Source organism: Vicugna pacos, unplaced genomic scaffold (assembly GCF_048564905.1).
Source record: "Vicugna pacos unplaced genomic scaffold, VicPac4 scaffold_21, whole genome shotgun sequence".
NCBI classification, from domain to species: Eukaryota; Metazoa; Chordata; class Mammalia; order Artiodactyla; family Camelidae; genus Vicugna; species Vicugna pacos.
In genome coordinates, this window is record NW_027328742.1 from 15,390,747 (window position 1) to 15,414,643 (window position 23,897).

The 23,897-nt window shown below is 53.7% G+C and overlaps 1 long non-coding RNA gene across 1 annotated transcript in view; it reads left to right on the forward strand.

Annotated features, from left to right (window-relative positions):
- The first annotated feature begins 220 nt into the window (after nt 1-220).
- LOC140694521 (uncharacterized) overlaps nt 221-23,897 on the forward strand; it is a 96,427-nt gene continuing 72,750 nt past the window's right edge. Inside the window, exon 1 of the long non-coding RNA XR_012070140.1 lies at nt 221-308. This is a non-coding gene — a long non-coding RNA (uncharacterized lncRNA). The remainder of the gene's footprint in view (nt 309-23,897) is intronic.

Genomic DNA, 23,897 nt, shown 5'->3' on the forward strand with positions numbered 1-23,897 from the left:
TTCATTTATTATAGTGCATTGCCTCATCCAATCACAGTGGGGCTGCGTTTCTTCAGGCGGCGCGGAGGGCAGCCTGACCCGGGGTCCTTGGAGCGGGCGCCGTGGCCACGCCCCTTTCCTGGGGGCGGGCCCTGCCTTGTTCCAGTTGCTTCCAGAGAGGATGTACCCCGAAGGGGAGCGGAGCGGTGAGCCCTGTGTGTCCTCCAGGCCTCTCCGCGAACGTGGAGTGGCTCCTGGGGCCCCATGGACGCGGAGTCAAGAGAAAAGGGGTGTTGGAGCCATCGAGGGCATAGGTACTCTTCGAAAAGGTAGGCCCCGCGAACGGCTCCACGAAGCGGCGGCGGCGGCGGCGGCGGGCGGGGGGCGGCAGCGGTGGGAGGCAGCGGGAGGCGGGCGGCGGCGGCGGCGGCGGCACCCAGCACGCTGCTGGCATCTCTGTTAACGAACAAGGGCCCGGTTCCCGCTACCGGAGCGGGAGCGCGGCGGGAGGCGGCGGCGGGAGGCGGGCGGTGGCGGGAGGCGGCGGCGGCGGCGGCGGGCGGCGGCGGGAGGCGGGAGACGGCGGCGGGAGGCGGGCAGTGGCGGGAGGCAGCGGTGGCGGGAGGCGGCGGCGACGGCGGCACCCAGCACGCTGCTGGCATCGCTGTGAACGAACAAGGGCCCGGTTCCCGCCGCGCTCCCGCTCTGCGCGAGCGGCGGCAGGCGGCGGCGGGAGGCGGGAGACGGCGGCAGGTGGCGGGCAGTGGCGGGAGGCAGCGGGAGGCGGCGGCGGGAGGCAGCGGCGGTGGGCGGCGGCGGCGGCACCCAGCACGCTGCTGGCATCTCTGTTAACGAACAAGGGCCCGGTTCCCGCTACCGGAGCGGGAGCGCGGCGGGAGGCGGCGGCGGGAGGCGGGCGGTGGCGGGAGGCGGCGGCGGCGGCGGCGGGCGGCGGCGGGAGGCGGGAGACGGCGGCGGGAGGCGGGCAGTGGCGGGAGGCAGCGGTGGCGGGAGGCGGCGGCGACGGCGGCACCCAGCACGCTGCTGGCATCGCTGTGAACGAACAAGGGCCCGGTTCCCGCCGCGCTCCCGCTCTGCGCGAGCGGCGGCAGGCGGCGGCGGGAGGCGGGAGACGGCGGCAGGTGGCGGGCAGTGGCGGGAGGCAGCGGGAGGCGGCGGCGGGAGGCAGCGGCGGTGGGCGGCGGCGGCGGCACCCAGCACGCTGCTGGCATCTCTGTTAACGAACAAGGGCCCGGTTCCCGCTACCGGAGCGGGAGCGCGGCGGGCTGCGGGAGACGGCGGCAGGAGGCGGGAGGTGGCGGGAGGCGGCGGCGGCGGCGGGCGGTGGCGGGAGGCGGCGGCGGCGGCGGGCGGCGGCGGGAGGCGGGAGACAGCGGCGGCGGGCGGCGGCGGCACCCAGCACGCTGCTGGCATCGCTGTGAACGAACAAGGGCCCGGTTCCCGCCGCGCTCCCGCTCCGCGCGAGCGGCGGCAGGCGGCGGCGGGAGGCGGGAGACGGCGGCAGGTGGCGGGCAGTGGCGGGAGGCAGCGGCGGCGGGCGGCGGCGGCGGCACCCAGCACACTGCTGGCATCTCTGTTAACGAACAAGGGCCCGGTTCCCGCTACCGGAGCGGGAGCGCGGTGGGCTGCGGGAGGCGGGAGGCGGCGGCGGGAGGCGGGCGGTGGCGGGAGGCAGCGGCGGCGGCGGGAGACGGCGGCAGGAGGCGGGCGGTGGCGGGAGGCGGCGGCGGCGGCGGGAGACGGCGGCAGGAGGCGGGCGGCGGCGGGAGGCAGCGGCAGCGGGCGGCGGCGGCGGCGGCACCCAGCACGCTGCTGGCATCTCTGTTAACGAACAAGGGCCCGGTTCCCGCCGCGCGGAGCGGGAGCGCTGCGGGTGGCGGCAGGCGGTGGCGGGAGGCGGCGGCGGCGGCGGGCCGCGGCGGGAAGCGGGAGACGGCGGCAGGAGGCGGGCGGTGGCGGGAGGCAGCGGCAGCGGGCGGCGGCGGGCGGCGGCGGGAGGCGGGAGACGGCGGCTGGAGGCGGGCGGCGGCGGCGGCGGCGGCACCCAGCATGTTGCTGGCATCGTTGTGAACGATCAAGGGCCCGGTTCCCGCCGCGCGGAGCGGGAGCGCGGCGGGCGGCGGCAGGCGGAGGCGGGAGGCGGGCGGTGGCGGGAGGCAGCGGCGATGGTTGGCGGCGGCGGCGGCGGCGGCACACAGCACGCTGCTGGCATCCCTGTTAACGAACAAGGGCCCGGTTCCCGCTACCGGAGCGGGAGCGCGGCGGGCTGCGGGAGGCGGGAGACGGCGGCAGGAGGCGGGCGGTGGCGGGAGACAGCGGCGGCGGCCGGCGGCGACGGCGGGCGGCGGCGGGCAGCGGTGGGAGGCGGGAGACGGCGGCGGGACGCGGGAGACGGTGGCTGGAGGCGGGCGGCGGCGGCGGCGGCGGCACCCAGCATGTTGCTGGCATCGCTGTGAACGATCAAGGGCCCGCTTCCCGCCGCGCGGAGCGGGAGCGCGGGGGGCTGCGGTCAGCAGCGGGAGGCGGCGGCGGGCGGTGGCGGGAGGCGGGAGGCGGCGGGAGGCAGTGGCAGCGGGAGGCGGGCGGGGCGGGAGGCGAGAGACAGCGGTGAGAGGCGGGCGGGAGGCGGGAGGCGGCGGCCCCCAGCGCACTGCTGGCATCGCTGTGAACGAACAAGGGGGAGGAAGACATGGAGGAGGAGAAGGAGGTGATGGAGGAGGTGGTGGTGGAGGAGGAGGTGGTGGAGGTGGAGGTGGTGGAGGAGGAGGTGTTGGAGGAGAATGTGGAGGAGGAGAATGTGGAGGAGGAGGAGAATGTGGAGGAGGAGTGAGAGAATGTGGAGGAGGAGGAGAATGTGGACGAGGAGGGGGAGAATGTGGAGGAGGAGGGGGAGAATGTGGACGAGGAGGAGGAGAATGTGGACGAGGAGGAGGAGGAGGATGTGGAGGAGGAAGAGGATGTGGAGGAAGAGAGGAGGAGGAGGATGTGGAGAAGAATGTGGAGGAGTAGGAGGTGGTGGATGAGGAGGAGGTAGTGGAGGAGGAGGAGGAGGATGTGGACGAGGAGGAGGAGGATGTGGAAGAGGATGTGGAGGAGAATGTGGAGGAGGAGGATGTGGAGGAGCGGGAGGTAGTGGAGGAGGAGGTGGAGGAGTTGGAGGAGGAGGAGGTGGAGGAGGAGGACGAGTTGGAGGAGGAGGTGGAGGAGGAGGTGGAGGAGGAGGTGGAGGAGGAGGATTATTACAATAATCCTCAAGATTGTTTCTAATTTCCAAAATAATATTTAATTCAAGCTAATTCGTACGCAACTATTAACAAAGAAAGTAATTGCTGCCAGTCTTCCAGATAGCCTGCAATGAGTTCAAGAATTGAATTATGGAGGATTAACTGGATAAATCAAGCTGGAAGTGGATTTACCACTGGTGCAGCATTTAGCCTCTAATGAAAAGAGCCAGAAGCAGTCTTTCGATGGAATCTCAAAGTACGCTCAGTTCTTTCCTGGTTTCAGGATCAGGAAGAGCAGTACTACCTTTCTCTACCTAAAAAGGAATGTGGAGGAGTAGGAGGAGGAGGTGGAGGACGTGGAGGAGGAGGAGGTGGAGGAGGAGTAGGTGGAGGAGGAAGAGGAGGTGGAGGAGGAGGTGGTGGAGGAGGAGGAGCTGGAGGAGGAGGTGGAGGAGGACGAGCTGGAGGAGGAGGAGGTGGTGGAGGTGGAGGAGGAGGTGGTGGAGGAGGAGGTGGAGGAGGATGTGGAGGAGGTGGAGGAGTTGAAGGTGGAGGAGGAGGAGGTGGAGGAGGAGGTGGAGGAGGACGAGGTGGAGGAGGAGGAGGTGGTGGAGGTGGAGGAAGAGGTGGTGGGTGAGGAGGAGGTGGTGGAGGAGGAAGAGGAGGATGTGGAGGAGGAGGAGGATGTGGAGGAGGAGGAGGTGGATGTGGAGGAGGTGGAGGTGGAGAAGGAGGTGGTGGATGAGGAGGAGGTGGTGGAGGAGGAGGAGAAGGATGTGGTAGAGGAGGAGGAGGAGGATGTTGAGGAGGAGGAGGAGGATGTGGAGGAGGTGGAGGTGGAGGAACTGGAGGAGCAGGAGGAGGTGGAGGAGGAGGTGGAAGAGGAGGAGGTGGAGGAGGAGGAGGTGGTGGAGGAGATGGAGGAGGTGGTGGACCAGGTGGAGGAGGAGGTGGAGGAGGAGGTGGTGGAGGAGGAGGTGGTGGAGGAGGAGGAGGAGGATGATGTGGAGGAGGAGGAGGAGGTGGAGGAGGAGGAGGTGGAGGAGGAGGTGGAGGAGGAGGAGGTGGTGGAGGAGGAGGAGGAGGAGGTGGAGGAGGAGAATGTGGAGGAGGAGGCGGAGGAGGAGGAGGAGGTGGAGGAGGACGAGATGGAGGAGGAGGAGGTGGAGGAGGTGGAGGAGGAGGAGGAGGAGGAGGATTATTACAATAATCCTCAAGATTCTGTCTAATTTGGAAAATAATATTTAATTAAAGCTACTTCATACGCAACTGTTAACAAAAAAAGTAATTGCTGCCAGTCTTCCAGATAGCTTGCAATGAATTCAAGAGTTGAATAATGGAGAATTAACTGGATAAATCAAGCTGGAAGTAGATTTACCACTGGTGCAGCATTTAGCCTCTAATGAAAAGAGCCAGAAGCAGTCTTTCGATGGAATCTCAAAGTACGCTCAGTTCTTTCCTGGTTTCTAGGACCAGGAAGAGCAGTACTACCTTTCTCTACCTAAAAAGGAATGTGGAGGACTAGGAGGAGGTGGAGGAGGAGGAGGAGGAGGTGGAGGAGAAGGAGGAGGTGGTGGAGGAGGAGGTGGAGAAGGAGGAGGATGTGGAGGAGGAGGATGTGGAGGAGGAGAATGTGGTGGAGGAGGAGGAGGATGTGGAGGAGGAGGAGGAGGTGGAAGAGGAGGAGGTGGAGGAGGAGGTGGAGGAGGAGGTGGAGGAGGAGGATTAGTCATACCAATCACGATTGTGGGCTTCGGAAATTGACTGATTCCTTTAATGCTTGGCGCCCCAGACATGACATTTCCCCGTATGAACAACATGAGCTTCTGGCTGCTACCCGCCTCATTCCTACTACTTCTAGCATCATCCATAGTTGAAGCCGGGTGAGGCACTAGTTGAACTGTTTACCCTCCCCTAGGAGGGTAGGAGGAGGTGGAGGAGGAGGAGGATGTGGAGGAGGATGTGGAGGAGGAGGAGGATGTGGAGGAGGTGGAGGTGGAGGAAGTGGAGGAGGAGGAGGTGGAGGAGGAGGAGGAGGTGGAGGAGGAGGAGGAGGAGGAGGTGGAGGAGGAGGAGGAGGAGGAGGAGGATTATTACAATAATCCTCAAGATTCTATCTGATTTCGAAAATAATATTTAATTAAAGCTACTTCATACGCAACTGTTAACAAAGAAAGTAATTGCTGCCAGTCTTCCAGATAGCCTGCAATGAATTCAAGAGTTGAATTCTGGAGAATTAACTGGATAAATCAAGCTGGAAGTAGGTTTACCACTGGTGCAGCATTTAGCCTCTAATGAAAAGAGCCAGAAGCAGCCTTTCAATGGAATCTCAAAGTACGCTCAGTTCTTTCCTGGTTTCTAGGACCAGGAAGAGCAGTACTACCTTTCTCTACCTAAAAAGGAATGTGGAGGAGTAGGAGGAGGTGGAGTAGGAGGAGAAGGTGGAGGAGGAGGAGGTGGAGAAGGAGGAGGATGTGGAGGAGGAGGATGTGGAGGAGGAGAATGTGGTGGAGGAGGAGGAGGATGTGGAGGAGGAGGAGGAGGAGGCGGAAGAGGAGGAGGTGGAGGAGGAGGTGGAGGAGGTGGAGGAGGAGGTGGAGGAGGAGGATTAGTCATACCAATCACGATTGTGGGCTTCGGAAATTGACTGATTCCTTTAATGCTTGGAGCCACAGACATGACATTTCCCCGTATGAACAACATGAACTTCTGGCTGCTACCCGCCTAATTCCTACTACTTCTAGTATCATCCATAGTTGAAGCCGGGTGAGGCACTAGTTGAACTGTTTACCCTCCCCTAGGAGGGTAGGAGGAGGTGGAGGAGGAGGAGGATGTGGAGGAGGATGTGGAGGAGGAGGAGGATGTGGAGGAGGTGGAGGTGGAGGAAGTGGAGGAGGAGGAGGAGGAGGTGGAGGAGGAGGAGGTGGAGGAGGAGGAGATGGAGGAGGAGGAGGTGGAGGAGGTGGAGGTGGAGGAGGAGGAGGTGGAGGAGGATTATTACAATAATCCTCAAGATTCTATCTGATTTCGAAAATAATATTTAATTAAAGCTACTTCATACGCAACTGTTAACAAAGAAAGTAATTGCTGCCAGTCTTCCAGATAGCCTGCAATGAATTCAAGAGTTGAATTCTGGAGAATTAACTGGATAAATCAAGCTGGAAGTAGATTTACCACTGGTGCAGCATTTAGCCTCTAATGAAAAGAGCCAGAAGCAGCCTTTCAATGGAATCTCAAAGTACTCTCAGTTCTTTCCTGGTTTCTAGGACCAGGAAGAGCAGTACTACATTTCTCTACCTAAAAAGGAATGTGGAGGAGTAGGAGGAGGTGGAGGAGGAGGTGAAGGAGGAGGAGGTGGAGGAGGAGGAGGATGGGGAGGAGGATGTGGAGGAGGAGGAGGATGTGGAGGAGGTGGAGGTGGAGGAGGTGGAGGAGGAGGAGGTGGAGGAGGAGGAGGAGGAGGTGGAGGAGGTGGTGGAGGAGGAGGAGGTGGAGGAGGAGAATGTGGAGTAGGAGGCGGAGGAGGAGGAGGAGGTGGAGGAGGACGAGATGGAGGAGGAGGAGGTGGAGGAGGAGGAGGTGGAGGAGGAGGAGGAGCTGGAGGAGGAGGAGGATTATTACAATAATCCTCAAGATTCTGTCTAATTTGGAAAATATTATTTAATTAAAGCTACTTCATACGCAACTGTTAACAAAAAAAGTAATTGCTGCCAGTCTTCCAGATAGCTTGCAATGAATTCAAGAGTTGAATAATGGAGAATTAACTGGATAAATCAAGCTGGAAGTAGATTTACCACTGGTGCAGCATTTAGCCTCTAATGAAAAGAGCCAGAAGCAGTCTTTCGATGGAATCTCAAAGTACGCTCAGTTCTTTCCTGGTTTCTAGGACCAGGAAGAGCAGTACTACCTTTCTCTACCTAAAAAGGAATGTGGAGGACTAGGAGGAGGTGGAGGAGGAGGTGGAGGAGGAGGAGGAGGTGGAGGAGAAGGAGGAGGTGGTGGAGGAGGAGGTGGAGAAGGAGGAGGATGTGGAGGAGGAGGATGTGGAGGAGGACAATGTGGTGGAGGAGGAGGAGGATGTGGAGGAGGAGGATGTGGAGGAGGACGAGGAGGTGGAAGAGGAGGAGGTGGAGGAGGAGGTGGAGGAGGTGGAGGAGGAGGATTAGTCATACCAATCACGATTGTGGGCTTCGGAAATTGACTGATTCCTTTAATGCTTGGCGCCCCAGACATGACATTTCCCCGTATAAACAACATGAGCTTCTGGCTGCTACCCGCCTCATTCCTACTACTTCTAGCATCATCCATAGTTGAAGCCGGGTGAGGCACTAGTTGAACTGTTTACCCTCCCCTAGGAGGGTAGGAGGAGGTGGAGGAGGAGGAGGATGTGGAGGAGGATGTGGAGGAGGATGTGGAGGAGGAGGAGGATGTGGAGGAGGTGGAGGTTCAGGAAGTGGAGGAGGAGGAGGTGGAGGAGAAGGAGGAGGTGGAGGAGGTGGAGGAGGAGGAGGAGGTGGTGGAGGAGGAGGAGGAGGTGGAGGAGGATTATTACAATAATCCTCAAGATTCTATCTGATTTCGAAAATAATATTTAATTAAAGCTACATCATACGCAACTGTTAACAAAGAAAGTAATTGCTGCCAGTCTTCTAGATAGCCTGCAATGAATTCAAGAGTTGAATTCTGGAGAATTAACTGGATAAATCAGGCTGGAAGTAGATTTACCACTGGTGCAGCATTTAGCCTCTAATGAAAAGAGCCAGAAGCAGCCTTTCAATGGAATCTCAAAGTACGCTCAGTTCTTTCCTGGTTTCTAGGACCAGGAAGAGCAGTACTACCTTTCTCTACCTAAAAAGGAATGTGGAGGAGTAGGAGGAGGTGGAGTAGGAGGAGGAGGTGGAGGACAAGGTGGAGGAGGAGGAGGTGGAGAAGGAGGAGGATGTGGAGGAGGAGGATGTGGAGGAGGAGAATGTGGTGGAGGAGGAGGACGATGAGGAGGAGGAGGAGGAGGTGGAAGAGGAGGAGATGGAGGAGGAGGTGGAGGAGGAGGAGGTGGAGGAGGAGGATTAGTCATACCAATCCCGATTGTGGGCTTCGGAAATTGACTGATTCCTTTAATGCTTGGCGCCCCAGACATGACATTTCCCCGTATGAACAACATGAGCTTCTGGCTGCTACCCGCCTCATTCCTACTACTTCTAGCATCATCCATAGTTGAAGCCGGGTGAGGCACTAGTTGAACTGTTTACCCTCCCCTAGGAGGGTAGGAGGAGGTGGAGGAGGAGGAGGATGTGGAGGAGGATGTGGAGGAGGAGGAGGATGTGGAGGAGGTGGAGTTGGAGGAAGTGGAGGAGGAGGAGGAGGAGGTGGAGGAGGAGGAGATGGAGGAGGAGGAGGTGGAGGAGGAGGTGGAGGAGGTGGAGGTGGAGGAGGAGAAGGTGGAGGAGGATTATTACAATAATCCTCAAGGTTCTATCTGACTTCGAAAATAATATTTAATTAAAGCTACTTCATACGCAACTGTTAACAAAGAAAGTAATTGCTGCCAGTCTTCCAGATAGCCTGCAATGAATTCAAGAGTTGAATTCTGGAGAATTAACTGGATAAATCAAGCTGCAAGTAGATTTACCACTGGTGCAGCATTTACCCTCTAATGAAAAGAGCCAGAAGCAGCCTTTCAATGGAATCTCAAAGTACGCTCAGTTCTTTCCTGGTTTCTAGGACCAGGAAGAGCAGTACTACATTTCTCTACCTAAAAAGGAATGTGGAGGAGTAGGAGGAGGTGGAGGAGGAGTTGCAGGAGGAGGTGGAGGAGGTGGAGGAGGAGGAGGTGAAGGAGGAGGAGGTGGAGGAGGAGGATGTGGAGGAGGTGGAGGAGGTGGAGGAGGAGGAGGTGGAGGAGGTGGAGGAGGAGGAGGTGGAGGAGGTGGAGGAGGTGGAGGAGGAGGAGGTGAAGGAGGAGGTGGAGGAGGTGGAGGAGGAGGTGGAGGAGGAGGAGGAGGTGGAGGAGGATTATTACAATAATCCTCAAGATTCTATCTGATTTCGAAAATAATATTTAATTAAAGCTACTTCATACGCAACTGTTAAGAAAGAAAGTAATTGCTGCCAGTCTTCCAGATAGCCTGCAATGAATTCAAGAGTTGGATTCTGGAGAATTAACTGGATAAATCAAGCTGGAAGTAGATTTACCACTGGTGCAGCATTTAGCCTCTAATGAAAAGAGCCAGAAGCAGTCTTTCGATGGAATCTCAAAGTACGCTCAGTTCTTTTCTGGTTTCTAGGACCAGGAAGAGCAGTACTACCTTTCTCTACCTAAAAAGGAATGTGGAGGAGTAGGAGGAGGTGGAGGAGGATGAGGTGGAGGAGGAGGAGGTGGAGGAGGAGGAGAAGGTGGAGGATGTGGAGGAGGATGTGGAGGAGGAGGAGGATGTGGAGGAGGAGGAGGATGTGGAGGAGGTGGAGGTGGAGGAAGTGGAGGAGGAGGTGGAGGAGGAGGAGGAGGTGGAGGAGGAGGTGGTGGAGGAGGTGGAGGAGGATTATTACAATAATCCTCAAGATTCTATCTGATTTCGAAAATAATATTTAATTAAAGCTACTTCATACGCAACTGTTAACAAAGAAAGTAATTGCTGCCAGTCTTCCAGATAGCCTGCAATGAATTCAAGAGTTGAATTCTGGAGAATTAACTGGATAAATCAAGCTGGAAGTAGATTTACCACTGGTGCAGCATTTAGCCTCTAATGAAAAGAGCCAGAAGCAGCCTTTCAATGGAATCTCAAAGTACGCTCAGTTCTTTCCTGGTTTCTAGGACCAGGAAGAGCAGTACTACCTTTCTCTACCTAAAAAGGAATGTGGAGGAGTAGGAGGAGGTGGAGTAGGAGGAGGAGGTGGAGGACAAGGTGGAGGAGGAGGAGGTGGAGACGGAGGAGGATGTGGAGGAGGAGGATGTGGAGGAGGAGAATGTGGTGGAGGAGGAGGAGGATGTGGAGGAGGAGGAGGTGGAAAAGGAGGAGGTGTAGGAGGAGGTGGAGGAGGTGGAGGAGGAGGTGGAGGAGAAGGATTAGTCATACCAATCACGATTGTGGGCTTCGGAAATTGACTGATTCCTTTAATGCTTGGCGCCCCAGACATGACATTTCCCCGTATGAACAACATGAGCTTCTGGCTGCTACCCGCCTCATTCCTAATACTTCTAGCATCATCCATAGTTGAAGCCGGGTGAGGCACTAGTTGAACTGTTTACCCTCCCCTAGGAGGGTAGGAGGAGGTGGAGGAGGAGGAGGATGTGGAGGAGGATGTGGAGGAGGAGGAGGATGTGGAGGAGGAGGAGGAAGTGGAGGGGGAGGAGAAGGAGGGGGAGGAGGAGGAGGTGGAGGAGGTGGAGGAGGTGGAGGAGGAGGAGGTGGAGGAGGATTATTACAATAATCCTCAAGATTCTATCTGATTTCGAAAATAATATTTAATTAAAGCTACTTCATACGCAACTGTTAACAAAGAAAATAATTGCTGCCAGTCTTCCAGATAGCCTGCAATGAATTCAAGAGTTGAATTCTGGAGAATTAACTGGATAAATCAAGCTGGAAGTAGATTTACCACTGGTGCAGCATTTAGCCTCTAATGAAAAGAGCCAGAAGCAGCCTTTCAATGGAATCTCAAAGTACGCTCAGTTCTTTCCTGGTTTCTAGGACCAGGAAGAGCAGTACTACATTTCTCTACCTAAAAAGGAATGTGGAGGAGTAGGAGGAGGTGGAGGAGGAGGTGGAGGAGGAGGAGGAGGAGGTGAAGGAGGAGGAGGTGGAGGAGGAGGAGGATGTGGAGGAGGATGTGGAGGAGGAGGAGGATGTGGAGGAGGTGGAGGTGGAGGAGGTGGAGGAGGAGGTGGAGGAGGTGGAGGAGGATTATTACAATAATCCTCAACATTCTATCTGATTTCGAAAATAATATTTAATTGAAGCTACTTCATACGCAACTGTTAAGAAAGAAAGTAATTGCTGCCAGTCTTCCAGATAGCCTGCAATGAATTCAAGATTTGAATTCTGGAGAATTAACTGGATAAATCAAGCTGGAAGTAGATTTACCACTGGTGCAGCATTTAGCCTGTAATGAAAGAGCCAGAAGCAGCCTTTCAATGGAATCTCAAAGTACGCTCAATTCTTTCCTGGTTTCTAGGACCAGGAAGAGCAGTACTACCTTTCTCTACCTTAAAAGGAATGTGGAGGAGTAGGAGGAGGTGGAGGAGGAGGTGGAGGAGGTGGAGGAGGTGGAATTGGAGGAGGAGGAGGTGGAGGAGGAGGAGGTGGAGGAGGACGAGGTGAAGGAGGAGGAGGTGGAGGAGGAGGAGGTGGAGGAGGAGGAGGTGGAGGAGGAGGAGGAGGTGGAGGAGGAGGTGGAGGAGGAGGAGGTGGAGGAGGATTATTACAATAATCCTCAAGATTCTGTCTAATTTCCAAAATAATATTTAATTAAATCTACTTCATACGCAACTGTTAACAAAGAAAGTATTTGCTGCCAGTCTTCCAGATAGCCTGCAATGAGTTCAAGAGTTAAATTATGGAGAATTAACTGGATAAATCAAGCTGGAAGTAGATTTACCACTGGTGCAGCATTTAGCCTATAATGAAAAGAGCCAGAAGCAGTCTTTCGATGGAATCTCAAAGTACGCTCAGTTCTTTTCTGGTTTCTAGGACCAGGAAGAGCAGTACTACCTTACTCTACCTAAAAAGGAATGTGGAGGAGTAGGAGGAGGTGGAGGAGGATGAGGTGGAGGAGGTGGAGGAGGAGGAGAAGGTGGAGGTGGTGGAGGAGGAGGAGGTGAAGATGGAGGAGGAGGAGGAGGATGTGGAGGAGGAGGATGTGGAGGAGGAGGATGTGGCGGAGGAGAATGTGCTGGAGGAGGAGGAGGAGGAGGAGGATGTGGAGGAGGAGGATGTGGAGGAGGAGAATGTGGGGGAGGAGGTGGAGGAGGAGGAGGAGGTGGAAGAGGAGGAGGTGGAGGAGGAGGAGGAGGTGGAGGAGGTGGAGGAGGATTACTACAATAATCCTCAAGATTCTGTCTAATTTCGAAAATAATATTTAATTACAGCTACTTCATACGCAACTGTTCACAAAGAAAGTAATTGCTGCCAGTCTTCCAGATAGCCTGCAAGGAATTCAAGAGTTGAATTATTGAGAATTGACTGGATAAATCAAGGTGGAAGTAGATTTATCACTGGTGCAGCATTTAGCCTCTAATGAAAAGAGCCAGAAGCAGTCTTTCGATGGAATCTCAAACTATGCTCAGTTCTTTCCTGGTTTCTAGGACCAGGAAGAGCAGTACTACCTTTCTCTACCTAAAAAGGAATGTTGAGGAGTAGGAGGAGGTGGAGGAGGAGGAGGAGTAGGTGGAGGAGGAGGAGGTGGAGGAGGAGGAGGTGGAAGAAGAGGTGGAGGAGGAGGTGGAGGAGGAGGAGGAGGATGTGGAGGAGGAGGAGGAGGTGGAGGAGGAGGAGGTAGAGAAGGAGGAGGATGTGGAGGAGGAGGAGGTGGAGGTGCAAGAGGAGGAGGAGGTGGAGGAGGAGGAGGTGGAGGAAGAGGATTAGTCATACCAATCACGATTGGGGGCTTCGGAAATTGACTGGTTCCTTTAATGCTTGGCGCCCCAGACATGACATTTCCCCGTATGAACAACATGAGCTTCTGGCTGCTACCCGCCTCATTCCTACTACTTCTAGCATCATCCATAGTTGAAGCCCGGTGAGGCACTAGTTGAACTGTTTACCCTCCCCTAGGAGGGTAGGAGGAGGTGGAGGAGGAGGAGGATGTGGAGGAGGACGAGGATGTGGAGGAGGAGGAGGTGGAGGAGGATTATTACAATAATCCTCAAGATTCTGTCTAATTTTCAAAATAATATTTAATTAAAGCTACTTCATACGCAAGTGTTAACAAAGAAAGTAATTGCTGCCAGTCTTCCAGATAGCCTGCAATGAGTTCAAGAGTTAAATTATGGAGAATTAACTGGATATATCAAGCTGGAAGTAGATTTACCACTGGTGCAGCATTTAGCCTCTAATGAAAAGAGCCAGAAGCAGTCTTTCGATGGAATCTCAAAGTACGCTCAGTTCTTTTCTGGTTTCTAGGACCAGGAAGAGCAGTACTACCTTTCTCTACCTAAAAAGGAATGTGGAGGAGTAGGAGGAGGTGGAGGAGGAGGAGGTGGAGGAGGAGAAGGTGGAGGAGGTGGAGGAAGAGAAGGAGGAGGTGGTGGAGGAGGAGGAGGTGAAGGTGGAGGAGGAGGAGGTGGAGGAGGAGGAGGTGGAGAAAGAGGAGGATGTGGAGGAGGAGGATGTGGAGGAGGAGAATGTGGTGGAGGAGGAGGAGGATGTGAAGAAGAAGGAGGAGGAGGATGTGGAGGAGGAGGATGTGGATGAGGAGAATGTGGAGGTGGAGGAGGAGGAGGAAGAGGAGGAGGAGGATTAGTCATACCAATGACGATTGGGGGCTTCGGAAATTGACTGGTTCCTTTAGTGCTTGGCGTCCCAGACATGACATTTCCCCGTATGAACAACATGAGCTTCTGGCTGCTACCCCCTCATTCCTAGTACTTCTATGATCATCCATATTTGAAGCCGGGTGAGGCACTAGTTGAACTGTTTACCCTCCCCTAGGAGGGTAGGAGGAGGTGGAGGAGGAGGAGGATGTGAAGGAGGAGGAGGATGTGGAGGAGGTGGAGGTGGAGGAAGTGGAGGAGGAGGAGAAGGTGGAGGAGGCGGAAGAGGAGGAGGAGGAGGAGGTGGAGGAGGATTATTACAATAATACTCAAGATTCTGTCTAATTTCGAAAATAATATTTAAGTACAGCTACTTCATACGCAACTGTTAACAAAGAAAGTAATTGCTGCCAGTCTTCCAGATAGCCTGCAATGAATTCAATAGTTGAACTATGGAGAATTAACTGCATAAATCAAGCTGGAAGTAGATTTATCACTGGTGCAGCATTTAGCCTCTAATGAAAAGATCCAGAAACAGTCTTTCAATGGAATCTCAAAGTACGCTCAGTTCTTTCCTGGTTTCTAGGACCAGGAAGAGCAGTACTACATTTCTCTACCTAAAAAGGAATGTGGAGGAATAGTAGGAGGTGGAGGAGGAGGAGGAAGTGGTGGAGGAGGAGAAGGAGGAGGTGGAAGAAGAGGTGGAGGATGTGGAGGAGGAGGATGTGGAGGAGGAGGAGGATGTGGAGGAGGAGGAGGAGGATGTGGAGGAGGAGGAGGATGTGGAGTAGGACGAGGAGGTGGAGGGGAAGGTGAAGGAGGATGAGGAGGAGGAGGAGGTGGAGGTGCAAGAGGAGGAGGTGGAGGAGGAGGAGGAGGTGGAGGAGGAGGTGGAGGAGGAGGATTAGTCATACCAATCACGACTGGGGGCTTCGGAAATTGACTGGTTCCTTTAATGCTTGGCGCCCCAGACATGACATTTCCCCATATGAACAACATGAGCTTGTGGCTGCTACCCGCCTCATTCCTACTACTTCTAGCATCATCCATAGTTGAAGCCGGGTGAGGCACTAGTTGAACTGTCTACCCTCCCCTAGGAGGGTAGGAGGAGGTGGAGGAGGAGGAGGATGTGGAGGAGGATGTGGAGGAGGAGGAGGATTTGGAGGAGGTGGAGGTGGAGGAAGTGGAGGAGGAGGAGAAGAAGGTGGAGGAGGAGGTGGAGGAGTTGGAGGTGGAGGAGGAGGAGGTGGAGGAGGAGATGGAGGAGGAGGAGGTGGAGGAGGTGGAGGAGGAGGAGGAGGAGGTGGAGGAGGAGGAGGAGGAGGTGGAGGAGGAGGTGGAGGAGGATTATTACAATAATCCTCAAGATTCTATCTGATTTCGAAAATAATATTTAATTAAAGCTACTTCATACGCAACTGTTAACAAAGAAAGTAATTGCTGCCAGTCTTCCAGATAGCCTGCAATGAATTGAAGAGTTGAATTCTGGATAATTAAGTGGATAAATCAAACTGGAAGTAGATTTACCACTGGTGCAGCATTTAGCCTCTAATGAAAAGAGCCAGAAGCAGCGTTTCAATGGAATCTCAAAGGACGCTCAGTTGTTTCCAGGTTTCTAGGACCAGGAAGAGCAGTACTACCTTTCTCTACCTAAAAAGGAATGTGGAGGAGTAGATGGAGGTGCAGGAGGAGGCGGTGGAGGAGGAGGAGGAGGAGGTGGAGGAGGAGGAGGAGGTGAAGGAGGAGGAGGTGGAGAAGGATTATTACAATAATCCTCAAGATTCTGTCTAATTTCCAAAATAATATTTAATTAAAGCTACTTCATACGCAAGTGTTAACAAAGAAAGTAATTGCTGCCAGTCTTCCAGATAGCCTGCAATGAGTTCAAGAGTTAAATTATGGAGAATTAACTGGATAAATCAACCTGGAAGTAGATTTACCACTGGTGCAGCATTTAGCCTCTAATGAAAACAGCCAGAAGCAGCCTTTCGATGGAATCTCAAAGTACGCTCAGTTGTTTTCTGGTTTCTAGGACCAGGATGAGCAGTACTACTTTCTCTACCTAAATAGGAATGTGGAGGAGGAAGAGGAGGTGGAGGAGGAGGAGGTGTAGGAGGAGGAGGAGGTGGAGGAGGAGGAGGAGGTGAAGGTGGAGGAGGAGGAGGAGAAGGAGGTGAAGGTGGAGGAGGAGGAGGTGGAGAAGGAGCAGGATATGGGGGAGGAGAATGTGGTTGAGGAGGAGGAGGATGTGGAGGAGGAGGAGGATGTGGAGGAGGAGGAGGATGTGGAGGAGGAGGATGTGGAGCAGGAGGATGTGGAGGAGGAGAATGTGGTTGAGGAGGAGGAGGATGTGGAGGAGGAGGAGGATGTGGAGGAGGAGGATGTGGAGCAGGAGGATGTGGAGGAGGAGAATGTGGAGGAGGAGGTGGAGGAGGAGGAGGAGGAAGTGGAAGAGGAGGGGGTGGAGGAGGAGGAGGGGGTGGAGGAGGAGGATTAGTCATACCAGTCACGATTGGGGGCTTCGGAAATTGACTGGTTCCTTTAATGCTTGGCGCCCCAGACATGACATTTCCCCGCATGAACAACATGAGCTTCTGGCTGCTACCCGCCTCATTCCTAGTACTTCTAGCATCATCCATAGTTGAAGCCGGGTGAGGCACTAGTTGAACTGTTTACCCTCCCCTAGGAGGGTAGGAGGAGGTGGAGGAGGAGGAGGATGTGGAGGAGGATGTGGAGGAGGAGGAGGATGTGGAGGAGGTGGAGGTGGAGGAAGTGGAGGAAGCTGAGAAGGTGGAGGAGGCGGAAGAGGAGGAGGAGGAGGTGTAGGAGGAGGAGGTGGAGGAGGATTATTACAATAATCCTCAAGATTCTGTCTAATTTCGAAAATAATATTTAATTACAGCTACTTCATACGCAACTGTTAACAAAGAAAGTAATTGCTGCCAGTCTTCCAGATAGCCTGCAATGAATTCAGGAGTTGAATTATGGAGAATTAACTGGATAAATCAAGCTGGAAGTAGATTTATCACTGGTGCAGCATTTAGCCTCTAATGAAAAGAGCCAGAAGCAGTCTTTCGATGGAATCTCAAAGTACGCTCAATTCTTTCCTGGTTTCTAGGACCAGGAAGAGCAGTACTACCTTTCTCTACCTAAAAAGGAATGTGGAGGAATAGGAGGAGGTGGAGGAGGAGGAGGTGGAGGAGGAGAAGGAGGAGGTGGAAGAAGAGGTGGAGGAGAAGGTGGAGGAGGAGGAGGATGTGGAGGAGGAGGATGTGGAGGAGGAGGAGGATGTGGAGGAGGAGGAGGAGGAGGATGTGGAGGAGGAGGAGGATGTGGAGTAGGACGAGGAGGTGGAGGAGAAGGTGGAGGAGGAGGAGGAGGTGGAGGAGGAGGTGCAAGAGGAGGAGGTGGAGGAGGAGGTGGAGGAGGAGAAGGAGGAGGTGGAAGAAGAGGTGGAGGAGAAGGTGGAGAAGGAGGAGGATGATGTGGAGGAGGAGGATGTGGAGGAGGAGGATGTGGAGGAGGAGGAGGATGTGGAGTACGAGGAGGAGGTGGAGGAGAAGGTGGAGGAGAAGGTGGAGGAGGAGGAGGTAGAGAAGGAGGAGGAGGTAGAAAAGGAGGAGGATGTGGAGGAGGACGAGGATGTGCAAGAGGAGGAGGTGGAGGAGGAGGATTAGTCATACCAATCACGATTGGGGGCTTCGGAAATTGATTGGTTCCTTTAATGCTTGGCGCCCCAGACATGACATTTCCCCGTATGAACAACATGAGCTTCTGGCTGCTACCCGCCTCATTCCTACTACTTCTAGCATCATCCATAGTTGAAGCCGGGTGAGGCACTAATTGAACTGTTTACCCTCCCCTAGGAGGGTAGGAGGAGGTAGAGGAGGAGGAGGATGTGGAGGAGGATGTGGAGGAGGATGTGGAGGAGGAGGATGTGGAGGAGGTGGAGGAAGTGGAGGAGGAGGAGGTGGAGGAGGTGGAGGAGGAGGTGGAGGAGGAGGACGAGGTGGAGGATGAGGAGGGGGAGGTGGAGAAGGAGGAGGAGGTGAAGGAGGAGGAGGAGGTGGAGGAGAAGGAGGAGGAGGTGAAGGTGAATTATTACAATAATCCTCAAGATTCTGTCTAATTTCCAAAATAATATTTAATTAAAGCTACTTCATACGCAACTGTTAACAAAGAAAGTAATTGATGCCAGTCTTCCAGATAGCCTGCAATGAGTTCAAGAATTAAATTATGGAGAATTAACTGAATAAATCAAGCTGGAAGTAGATTTACCACTGGTGCAGCATTTAGCCTCTAATGAAAAGAGCCAGAAGCAGTCTTTCGATGGAATCTCAAAGTACGCTCAGTTCTTTTCTGGTTTCTAGGACCAGGAAGAGCAGTACTACCTTTCTCTAACTAAAAAGGAATGTGGAGGAGGAGGAGGAGGAGGAGGTGGAGGAGATGGAGAAGGAGGAGTTGGTGGAGGAAGAGGAGGAGGTGGTGAAGCTGGAGGAGGAGGAGGTGGACAAGGCGCAGGATGTGGAGGCGGAGGATGTGGAGGAGGAGAATGTGGTGGAGGACGAGGAGGATGTGGAGGAGGAGGAGGAGGATGTGGAGGAGGAGGATGTGGAGGAGGAGGAGTTGGAGGAGGAAGAGGAGGTGGAGGAGGAGGTGGAGGAGGAGGAGGTGAAGGAGGAAGAGGTGGAGGAGGAGGAGGTGAAGGAGGAGGATTAGGAGGAGGAGGTGGAGGAGGAGGTGGAGGGTGAGGAGGAGGTGGAGGAGGATTATTACAATAATCCTCAAGATTCTGTCTAATTTCTCTACCTAAAAAGGAATGTGGAGGATTAGGAGGAGGTGGAGGAGGAGGTGGAGGAGGAGGAGGTGAAGGAGAAGGAGGTGGAGGAGGAGGAGGTGGTGGAGGAGGAGGAGGTGGAGGAGGAGGAGAGGAGGTGGAGGAGGATTATTACAATAATCCTCAAGATTCTAATTTCCAAAATAATATTTAATTAAAGCTACTTCATACGCAACTGTTAACAAAGAAAGTAATTGCTGCCAGTCTTCCAGATAGCCTGCAATGGTTTCAAGAGTTAAATTATGGAGAATTAACTGGATACATCAAGCTGGAAGTAGATATACCACTGGTGCAGCATTTAGCCTCTAATGAAAAGAGCCTAAAGCAGTCTTTCGATGGAATCTCAAAGTACGCTCAGTTCTTTTCTGGTTTCTAGGACCAGGAAGAGCAGTACTACCTTTCTCTACCTAAAAAGGAATGTGGAGGAGTAGGAGGAGGTGGACGAGGAGGAGGTGGATGAGGAGGAGGTGGACGAGGAGGAGAAGGAGGAGGTGGTGGAGGAGGAGGAGGTGAAGGTGGAGGAGGAGGAGGTGGAGAAGGAGGAGGATGTGGAGGAGGAGGATGTGGAGGAGGAGGATGTGGAGGAGGAGAATGTGGTGGAGGAGAAGGAGGATGTGGAGGAGGAGGATGTGGAGGAGGAGAATGTGGAGTAGGAGGTGGAGGAGGAGGAGGATGTGGAGGAGGAGGAGGAGGATGTGGAGGAGGTGGAGGTGGAGGAAGTGGAGGAGGAGGAGAAGGTGGAGGAGGCGGAAGAGGAGGAGGAGGAGAAGGAGATGGAGGAGGAGGAGGTGGAGGAGGAGGAGGTGGAGGAGGAGGAGGTGGAGGAGGAGGTGGAGGAGGATTATTACAATAATCCTCAAGATTCTGTCTAATTTCGAAAATAATATTTAATTACACCTACTTCATACGCAACTGTTAACAAGGAAAGTAATTGTTGCCACTCTTCCAGATACCCTGCAATGAATTCAAGAGTTGAATTATGGAGAATTAACTGGATAAATCAAGCTGGAAGTAGATTTACCACTGGTGCAGCATTTAGCCTCTAATGAAAAGAGCTAGAAGCAGTCTTTCGATGGAATCTCAAAGTACGCTCAGTTCTTTCCTGGTTTCTAGGACCAGGAAGAGCAGTTCTACCTTTCTCTACATAAAAAGGAATGTGGAGGAGTAGGAGGAGGTGGAGGAGGAGGTGGAGGAGGAGGAGGAGGACGTGGAGGAGGAGGAGGACGTGGAGGAGGAGAAGGAGGAGGTGGAAGAAGAGGTGGAGGAGAAGGTGGAGGAGGACGAGGAGGATGTGGAGGAAGAGGATGTGGAGGAGGATGTGGAGGAGGAGGAGGATGTGGAGGAGGAGGAGGATGTGGAGGAGGAGGAGGAGGAGGTGGAGGAGGAGGATTAGTCATACCAATCACGATTGGGGGCTTCGGAAATTGACTGGTTCCTTTAATGCTTGGCGCCCCAGACATGACATTTCCCCGTATGAACAACATGAGCTTGTGGCTGCTACCCGCCTCATTCCTACTACTTCTAGCATCATCCATAGTTGAAGCCGGGTGAGGCACTAGTTGAACTGTGTACCCTCCCCTAGGAGGGAAGAGGAGGTGGAGGAGGAGGAGGATGTGGAGGAAGATGTGGAGGAGGAGGAGGATGTGGAGGAGGTGGAGGTGGAGGAAGTGGAGGAGGAGGAGGAGATGGAGGAGGTGGAGGAGGAGGTGGAGGAGGTGGAGGAGGAGGACGATGTGGAGGAGGAGGAGGAGGTGGACGAGGAGGAATTGGAGGAGGAGGAGGTGGAGGAGAAGGAGGAGGAGGAGAAGGTGGAGAAGGAATATTACAATAATCCTCAAGATTCTGTCTAATTTTCAAAATAATATTTAATTAAAGCTACTTCATACGCAACTGTTAACAAAGAAAGTAATTGCTGCCAGTCTTCCAGATAGCCTGCAATGAGTTCAAGATTTAAATTATGGAGAATTAACTGGATAAATCAAGCTGGAAATAGATTTACCACTGGTGCAGCATTTAGCCTCTAATGAAAAGAGCCAGAAGCAGTCTTTCGATGGAATCTCAAAGTACGCTCAGTTCTTTTCTGGTTTCTAGGACCAGGAAGAGCAGTACTACCTTTCTCTAACTAAAAAGCAATGTGGAGGAGTAGGAGGAGGAGGAGGAGGAGGTGGACGAGATGGAGAAGGAGGAGGTGGTGGAGGAGGAGGAGGAGGTGGTGAAAGTGGAGGAGGAGGAGGTGGAGAAGGAGCAGGATGTGGAGGAGGAGGATGTGGAGGAGGAAAATGTGGTGGAGGACGAGGAGGATGTGGAGGAGGAGGAGGATGTGGAGGAGGAGGATGTGGAGGAGGAGGATGTGGAGGAGGAGAATGTGGAGGAGGAAGTGGAGGAGGATTATTACCATAATCCTCAAGATTCTGTCTAATTTCGAAAATAATATTTAATTAAAGGTACTTCATACGCAACTGTTAACAAAGAAAGTAATTGCTGCCAGTCTTCCAGATAGCCTGCAATGAATTCAAGAGTTGAATTCTGGAGAATTAACTGAATAAATCAAGCTGAAAGTAGATTTACCACTGGTGCAGCATTTATCCTGTAATGAAAAGAGCCAGAAGCAGCCTTTCAATGGAATCTCAAAGTACGCTCAGTTCTTTCCTGGTTTCTAGGACCAGGAAGAGCAGTACTACCTTTCTCTACCTAAAAAGGAATGTGGAGGAGTAGGAGGAGGTGGAGGTGGTGGAGGAGGAGGAGGAGGTGGAGGAAGAGGAGGTGGAGGAGGAGGAGGTGAAGGAGGAGGAGGTGGAGGAGGAGGAGGTGGAGGAGGAGGTGGAGGAGGAGGAGTTGGGGGAGGAGGAGGAGGTGGAGGAGGATTATTACAATAATCCTCATGATTCTGTCTAATTTCCAAAATAATATTTAATTAAAGCTACTTCATACGCAACTGTTAACAAAGAAAGTAATTGCTGCCAGTCTTCCAGATAGCCTGCAATGAGTTCAACAGTTGAATTATGGAGAATTAACTGGATAAATCAAGCTGGAAGTAGATTTACCACTGGTGCAGCATTTAGCCTCTAATGAAAAGAGCCAGAAGCAGTCTTTCGATGGAATCTCAAAGTACACTCAATTCTTTCCTGGTTTCTAGGACCAGGAACAGCAGTACTACCTTTCTCTACCTAAAAAGGAATGTGGAGGAGTAGGAGGAGGTGGTGGAGGAGGAGGAGGTGGAGGAGGAGGAGAAGGAGGAGGTGTTGGAGGAGGAGGAGGTGAAGGTGGAGGAGGAGGAGGTGGAGAAGGAGGAGGATGTGGAGGAGGAGGATGTGGAGGAGGAGAATATGGTGGAGGAGGAGGAGGATGTGGAGGAGGAGGAGGAGGATGTGGAGGAGGAGGATGTGGAGGAGGAGAATGTGGAGGAGGAGGTGGAGGAGGAGGAGGAAGTGGAAGAGGAGGAGGTGGAGGAGGAGGAGGAGGAGGAGGAGGATTAGTCATACCAATCACGATTGGGGGCTTCGGAAATTGACTGGTTCCTTTAATGCTTGTCGCCCCAGACATGACATTTCCCCGTATGAACAACATGAGCTTCTGGCTGCTACCCCCCTCATTCCTAGTACTTCTAGCATCATCCATAGTTGAAGCCGGGTGAGGCACTAGTTGAACTTTTTACCCTCCCCTAGGAGGGTAGGAGGAGGTGGAGGAGCAGGAGGATGTGGAGGAGGATGTGGAGGAAGAGGAGGATGTGAAGGAGGTGGAGCTGGAGGAAGTGGAGGACGAGGAGGAGGTGGAGGTGGAGGAGGCGGAGGAGGAGGTGGAGGAGGAGGAGGAGGTGGAGGAGGAGGAGGTGGAGGAGGAGGAGGAGTTGGAGGAGGAGGTGGAGGAGGATTATTACAATAATCCTCAAGATTCTAATTTCGAAAATAATGTTTAGGTAAAGCTACTTCATACGCAACTGTTAACAAAGAAAGTAATTGCTGCCAGTCTTCCAGATGGCCTGCAGTGAATTCAAGAGTAGAATTATGGAGAATTAACCTGATAAATCCAGCTGGAAGTAGATTTATCACTGGTGCAGCATTTAGCCTCTAATGAAAAGAGCCAGAAGCAGTCTTTCAATGAAATCTCAAAGTACGCTCAGTTCTTTCCTGGTTTCTAGGACCAGGAAGAGCAGTACTACCTTTCTCTACCTAAACAGGAATGTGGAGGACTAGGAGGAGGTGGAGGAGGAGGTGGAGGAGGAGGAGGAGGTGGAGGAGGAGGAGGAGGTGGTGGAGGTGGAGGAAGAGGTGGTGGGTGAGGAGGAGGTGGTGGAAGAGGAAGAGGAGGATGTGGAGGAGGAGGAGAATGTGGAGGAGGAGGAGGTGGATGTGGAGGAGGTGGAGGTGGAGAAGGAGGTGGTGGATGAGGAGGAGGTGGTGGAGGAGGAGGAGGAGGATGTGGAGGATGTGGAGGAGGTGGAGGTGGAGGAAGTGGAGGAACAGGAGGAGGTGGAGGAGGAGGTGGAGGAGGAGGAGGTGGTGGAGGAGATGGAGGAGGTGGTGGAGCAGGTGGAGGAGGAGGTGGAGGAGGAGGTGGAGGAGGATTATTACAATAATCCTCAAGATTCTGTCTAATTTTGAAAATAATATTTAAGTAAAGCTACTTCATACGCAACTGTTAACAAAGAAAGTAATAGCTGCCAGTCTTCCAGATAGCCTGCAGTGAATTCAAGAGTTGAATTATGGAGAATTAACCTGATAAATCCAGCTGGAAGTAGATTTATCACTGGTGCAGCATTTAGCCTGTAATGAAAAGAGCCAGAAGCAGTCTTTCAATGGAATCTCAAAGTACGCTCAGTTCCTTCCTGGTTTCTAGGACCAGGAAGAGCAGTACTACCTTTCTCTACCTAAAAAGGAATGTGGAGGACTAGGAGCAGGTGGAGGAGGAGGTGGAGGAGGAGGAGGAGGTGGAGGAGAAGGAGGAGGTGGTGGAGGTGGAGGAAGAGGTGGTGGGTGAGGAGGAGGTGGTGGAGGAGGAAGACGAGGATGTGGAGGAGGAGGAGGATGTGGAGGAGGAGGAGGTGGATGTGGAGGAGGTGGAGGTGGAGAAGAGGTGGTGGATGAGGAGGAGGTGGTGGAGGAGGAGGAGGAGGATGTGGAGGAGGTGGAGTTGGAGGAAGTGGAGGAGCAGGAGGAGGTGGAGGAGGAGGTGGAGTAGGAGGAGGTGGAGGAGGAGGAGGTGGTGGAGGAGATGGAGGAGGTGGTGGAGCAGGTGGAGGAGGAGGTGCAGGAGGAGGTGGTGGAGGAGAAGTAGGTGGTGGAGGAGGAGGATGAGGAGGAGGAGGATGTGGAGGAGGTGGAGGTGGAGAAGAGGTGGTGGATGAGGAGGAGGTGGTGGAGGAGGAGGA